Source organism: Choloepus didactylus, chromosome 27 (genome assembly GCF_015220235.1).
Source record: "Choloepus didactylus isolate mChoDid1 chromosome 27, mChoDid1.pri, whole genome shotgun sequence".
Classification (NCBI taxonomy): Eukaryota; Metazoa; Chordata; class Mammalia; order Pilosa; family Megalonychidae; genus Choloepus; species Choloepus didactylus.
The window spans coordinates 17,298,080-17,304,079 of record NC_051333.1 but is presented as its reverse complement, the minus strand read 5'-3'; positions in this window follow the sequence as shown (position 1 = coordinate 17,304,079).

Here is a 6,000-nt window from a genome sequence, read left to right as displayed (position 1 = left end):
TTTGCTTGGAGTCAGTTTGCTGTTCTTTATCTAGTTCCTCCAGGTGAACAGTTAATTCCTCAATTTTTGCTCTTTCTTCTCTTTTAATATAGGTGTTTAGGGCAATTAATTTCCCTCTCAGCACTGCCTTTGCTGCATCACATAAGTTTTGATATGTTATGTTTTCCTTGTTATTTGTCTTGAAGTATTTACTAATTTCTCTTGTAATTTCTTCCTTTAACCACTGGTTGTCTAAGATTGTGTTGTTTAACCTCCATATATTCGTGAATTTTCCAATCTTCTGCCTGTTATTGATTTCCAACTTCATTCCATTATGATCTAAGTGTTTTGTATAATATCAATATTCTGAAATTCGTTGAGACTTGCTTTGTGCCCCAATATGTGGTCTATCCTAAAGAATGATCTACAAGCACTTCAGAAAAATATGTGTCTTACTGTTGTTGCGTGTAATGTCCTATAAATTTCTGCCAAGCCTAGTTCATTTATTGTACAATTCAACAACACTGTTTCCTTATTGACCCTCTGTCTAGATGTTCTATTCATTGATGACAGTGGTGTATTGAAGTCTCCAACTATTTCTGTAGAGGTATCTAATTCTCCCTTCATTGTTGTCCATGTTTGCCTCATGTTTTTTGGGGGAACTCTGACTCGGTGCATAAATACTTATGATTGATATTTTTTCCTGATGAATTGTCCCTTTTATTAATATATAGTGTCCTTCTTTGTCTTTTTTAGTTGTTTTACATTTGAAGTCTAATTTGTCTGATATTAATATAGCTACTTCCACTTTTTTCTGGTTGCTGTTTGCATGAACTATCTTTTTCCAACCTTTCACTTTCAGTCTTGGGTCTTGTGCAAGTTTGAATGTATTATGCCCCCCCAACGCCATTATGTTTGATGTAATCTTGTGTGGGCAGACCTATCAGTGTTAATTAGATTGTAATTCTTTGAGTGTTTCCATGGAGATGCGCCCCACCCAAATGTGGGTGATGACTCTGATCGGATAATTTCCATGGAGGTGTTGGCCCGCCCATTGGGTGGGTCTGAATTTAATTACTTGTGCACTATATAAGATCAGACAGAAGGAGAGAGCTTGCTACAGCCAAGAGGGACACTTTGAAGAAAGCACAGGAGCTGCAGATGAGACAGTTTGAAGACGGCCGTTGAAAGCAGACTCTTGCTCTGGAGAAGCTAAGAGAGGACATATACCCCAAGTGCAACTAAGAGTGACATTTTTGAGGAACTGCGGCCTAGAGAGGAACGTCTTGGGACAAAGCCATTTTGAAACCAGAACTTCGGAGCAGACACCAGCCATGTGCTTCCCAGCTAACAGAGGTTTTCCGGACACCACGGGCGATCCTCCAGTGAAGGTACCTGATTGCTGATGCATTACCTTGGACACTTTATGGCCTTAAGACCGTAACTGTGTAACCAAATAAACCCCCTTTATAAAAGCCAATCTGTTTGTGCCCTTGCTTTTATATCTTCTGGATATATATGGAGTAACAGAATTGCTGGGTCATAGGGCAACTCAACACTTAGTTTACTGAGGAACTGCCAAACAGTCTTCCACAGTGGCTGTACCATTTTACATTCCCACCAGCAGTGAATAAGTGCTCCTATTTCACCACATCCTCTCCAATACTTATAGTTTCCTGTTGGTTTAGTAGTGGCTATTCTAGTAGGTGTGAGATGATATCTTGTTGTGGTTTTGCTTTGCATTTCCCTAATAGCTATTGAAGCTGAGCATCTTTTCATGTGCTTTTTAGCCATTTGTATTTCCTCTTTGGGAAAATGTCTACTCATGACCTTTTCCCATTTTATAATTGGGTTTTGTCTTTTTATTGTTGAGTTGTAGGATATCTTTATATATTCTGAATATCAAACACTTATCAGATATTTGGTCACGAAATATTTCCTCCCATTGAGCTGGCTGCCTTTTCACCCTTTTGACAATGTACTTTGAAGCACAAAAGTATTCAATTTTGAGGAGGTCCCATTTATCTATTTTTTATTTCATTGCTTATGCTTTGGGTATAAGGTCTTAGAAGGTACCTCTTATCTCTATAGGGAAGATGATTCCCTATATTTTCTTCTAGGAGTTTTATGGTCCTGGTTCTTATATTTAGTTCTTTGATCCATTTTTAATTAATTTTTGCTTAGTGTGTGAGATAGGGGGCCCTCTTCATTCTTTCAGATATGGATATCCAGTTCTCCCAATAACATGTATTGACGAAACTGTTCTGTCCTAAGTAGAGTGGATTTGGGGACCTTGCCAAAAATCAACTGACCATAGACATGAACTCTCAACTTGATTCCATTGATCAATATGTCTGTCTTTACGCCAGTACCATGCAGTGTTTTGAACAATGTGGCTTTATAATATGCTTTAAAGTCAGGAAGCCTGTGTCCTCCACTTAATTCTTCTTAGTCAAGATATTTTTGGCTATTCAAGGCCCCCTTCCCTTCCAGATCAATCTGATAACTAGCTTTTCCAATTCTACAGAGCAGGTTGTTGGAATTTTGATTGATATTATATTGATTCTACAAATCAATTAGGGAGAATTGACATCTTAATGACATTGCTCTTCCAATCCATGACAATACAGGATGTCTTTCCAATCATTTAGGTCTTCTTTGATACCTTTTAGGAATGTTTTGTAGTTTTGTGTGTATATGTACTTTACATCCTTGGTTAAGTTTATTCCTAGATACTTGACTCCTTTAGTTGCTATTGTGAATGGAATTTTTTTCTTAGTTACCTCCTCAGATAGTGCATTACTAGTGTATAGAAACACCACTGATTTTTGCATGTTGATCTTGTATTCTGCCACTTTGCTGAATTCATTTATTTGTTCAAGTAGCTTTATCATATTTGGGGGGGGGGTTCCAAAAATAGGATCATGTCATCTGAAAATAATGAGAGTTTTACTTCTTCCTTTCTAATTAGGATATCTTTTATTTCTTTTTCTTGCCTAATTGCACTAGCTAGAACTTCTAGCACAATGCTGAGTAAGAGTGGTGACAGTGGGCATCCTTGTCTCATTCCCAATCTTATAGGGAAGGTTTTCAGTCTCTCACCACTGAGTACAATGTTAGCTCTGAGTTTTTCATATATGCCCTTTATCGTGTTGAGGAAGTTTCCTTCAATTCCTACATTTTAAAGGGTTTTTATCAAGAAAGGATGCTGGGTTTTGTCAAAAGCCTTTTATGTGTCAATCGAAATTATCATGTGTGTTTTTCCCTTTTGATTTGTCTTAATGTGTTTTATTACATTAGTTGATTTTCTTGTGTTGAACCACCCTTGTATACCTGCAATAAAACCCACTTGGTCTTGATATATAATTTTTTAAATGTGCTGTTAGATTCAATTTGCAAATATTTTGTTGAGAATGTTTGCATCATATTCATTAGGGAGATTTATCTGTAGTTTTCTTAAAGTATCTTCAAGATGTTGGCTTTATGTAATGAGCTAGGTAGTGTTCCCTCTTCTTCAATTTTTTGACCAGGAATGGTGTTAATTATTCTTGGAATGTTTGGTAAAATTTGCCTGTGGAGTCACCCCATCCTTGGCTTTTCTTTGAAGGGAGGTTTTTTTTTTTTAATCATCATTTTATTGAGATATATTCACATACCATGCAGTCATACAAAACAAATTGTACTTTCGATTGTTTACAGTACCATTACATAGTTGTACATTCATCACCTAAATCAATCCCTGGCACCTTCATTAGCACACACACAAAAATAACAAGAATAATAATTAGAGTGAAAAAGAGCAATTGAAGTAAAAAAGAACACTGGGTACCTTTGTCTGTTTGTTTCCTTCCCCTATTTTTCTATTCATCCATCCATAAACTAGACAAAGTGGAGTGTGGTCCTTATGGCTTTCCCAATCCCATTGTCACCCCTCATAAGCCACATTTTTATACAACTGTCTTCGAGATTCATGGGTTCTGGGTTGTAGTTTGATAGTTTCAGGTATCCACCACCAGCTACCCCAATTCTTTAGAACCTAAAAAGGGTTGTCTAAAGTGTGCGTAAGAGTGCCCACCAGAGTGACCTCTCGGCTCGTTTTGGAATCTCTCTGCCACTGAAGCTTATTTCATTTCCTTTCACATCCCCCTTTTGGTCAAGAAGATGTTCTCCGTCCCACGATGCCGGGTCTACATTCCTCCCCGGGAGTCATATTCCACGTTGCCAGGGAGATTCACTCCCCTGGGTGTCTGATCCCACGTAGGGGGGAGGGCAGTGATTTCACCTTTCAAGTTGGCTTAGCCAGAGAGAGAGGGCCACATCTGAGCAACAAAGAGGCATTCAGGAGGAGACTCTTAGGCACAAATATAGGGAGGTCTAGCCTCTCCTTTGCATCAACCGTCTTCCCAAGGGTAAAACTTATGGTAGAGGGATCAACCCATCAAACCACCAGTCCCCTATGTCTGTGGTCATGTTAGCAACCATCGAGGTGGGGTAGGCGAATACCCCTGCATTCTCCACAGGCTCCTCAAGGGGGCACTACATCTTTTTTTTTTTCCTTGTTTTTCTTTTTTTTTTTTTTTTAACTTTCCCTTCTTTTTTAAATCAACTGTATGAAAAAAAAATTTAAAAACAAAACAAACATACAATAAAAGAACATTTCAAAGAGACCATAACAAGGGAGTAAGAAAAAGACAACTAACCTAAGATAACTGCTTAACTTCCAACATGTTCCTACTTTACCCCAAGAAAGTTACATAATACAGCAACCTTTCTGTGAACTTGTTCCTACTATATCCATCAGAAATTAACAGACCATAGTCATTTCTGGGCATCCCCAGAACGTTAAATAGCTTATCTGTTCTTCTTGGATTATTGTTCCCCCTTCCTTAATTGCTCTCTACTGCTAGTTCCCCTACATTCTACATTATAAACCATTTGTTTTACATTTTTCAAAGTTCACATTAGTGGTAGCATATAATATTTCTCTTTTTGTGCCTGGCTTATTTCGCTTAGCATTCCGTCTTCAAGGTTCATCCATGTTGTCATATGTTTCACGAGATCGTTCCTTCTTACTGCCGCGTAGTATTCCATCGTGTGTATATACCACATTTTATGTATCCACTCATCTGTTGAAGGACATTTGGGTTGTTTCCATCTCTTGGCAATTGTGAATAATGCTGCTATGAACATTGGCGTGCAGATATCTGTTCGTGTCACTGCTTTCCGATCTTCCGGGTATATACCGAGAAGTGCAATCGCTGGATCGAATGGTAGCTCTATATCTAGTTTTCTAAGGAACTGCCAGACTGACTTCCAGAGTGGCTGAACCATTATACAGTCCCACCAACAATGAATAAGAGTTCCAATTTCTCCACATCCCCTCCAGCATTTGTAGTTTCCTGTTTGTTTAATGGCAGCCATTCTAACCGGTGTTAGATGGTATCTCATTGTGCTCTTAATTTGCATCTCTCTAATAGCTAGTGAAGCTGAACATTTTTTCATGTGTTTCTTGGCCATTTGTATTTCCTCTTCAGAGAACTGTCTTTTCATATCTTTTGCCCATTTTATAATTGGGCTGTCTGTACTATTGTCATTGAGTTGTAGGATTTCTTTATATATGCAAGATATCAGTCTTTTGTCAGATACATGGTTTCCAAAAATTTTTTCCCATTGAGTTGGCTGCCTCTTTACCTTTTTGAGAAATTCCTTTGAGGTGCAGAAACTACTAAGCTTGAGGAGTTCCCATTTATCTATTTTCTCTTTTGTTGCTTGTGCTTTGGGTGTAAAGTCTAGGAAGTGGCCGCCTAATACAAGGTCTTGAAGATGTTTTCCTACATTATCTTCTAGGAGTTTTATGGTACTTTCTTTTATATTGAGATCTTTGGTCCATTTTGAGTTAATTTTTGTGTAGGGGGTGAGGTAGGGGTCCTCTTTCATTCTTTTGGATATGGATATCCAACTCTCCCAGCCCCATTTGTTGAAAAGACCATTATGACTCAGTTCAGTGACTTTGGGGGCCTT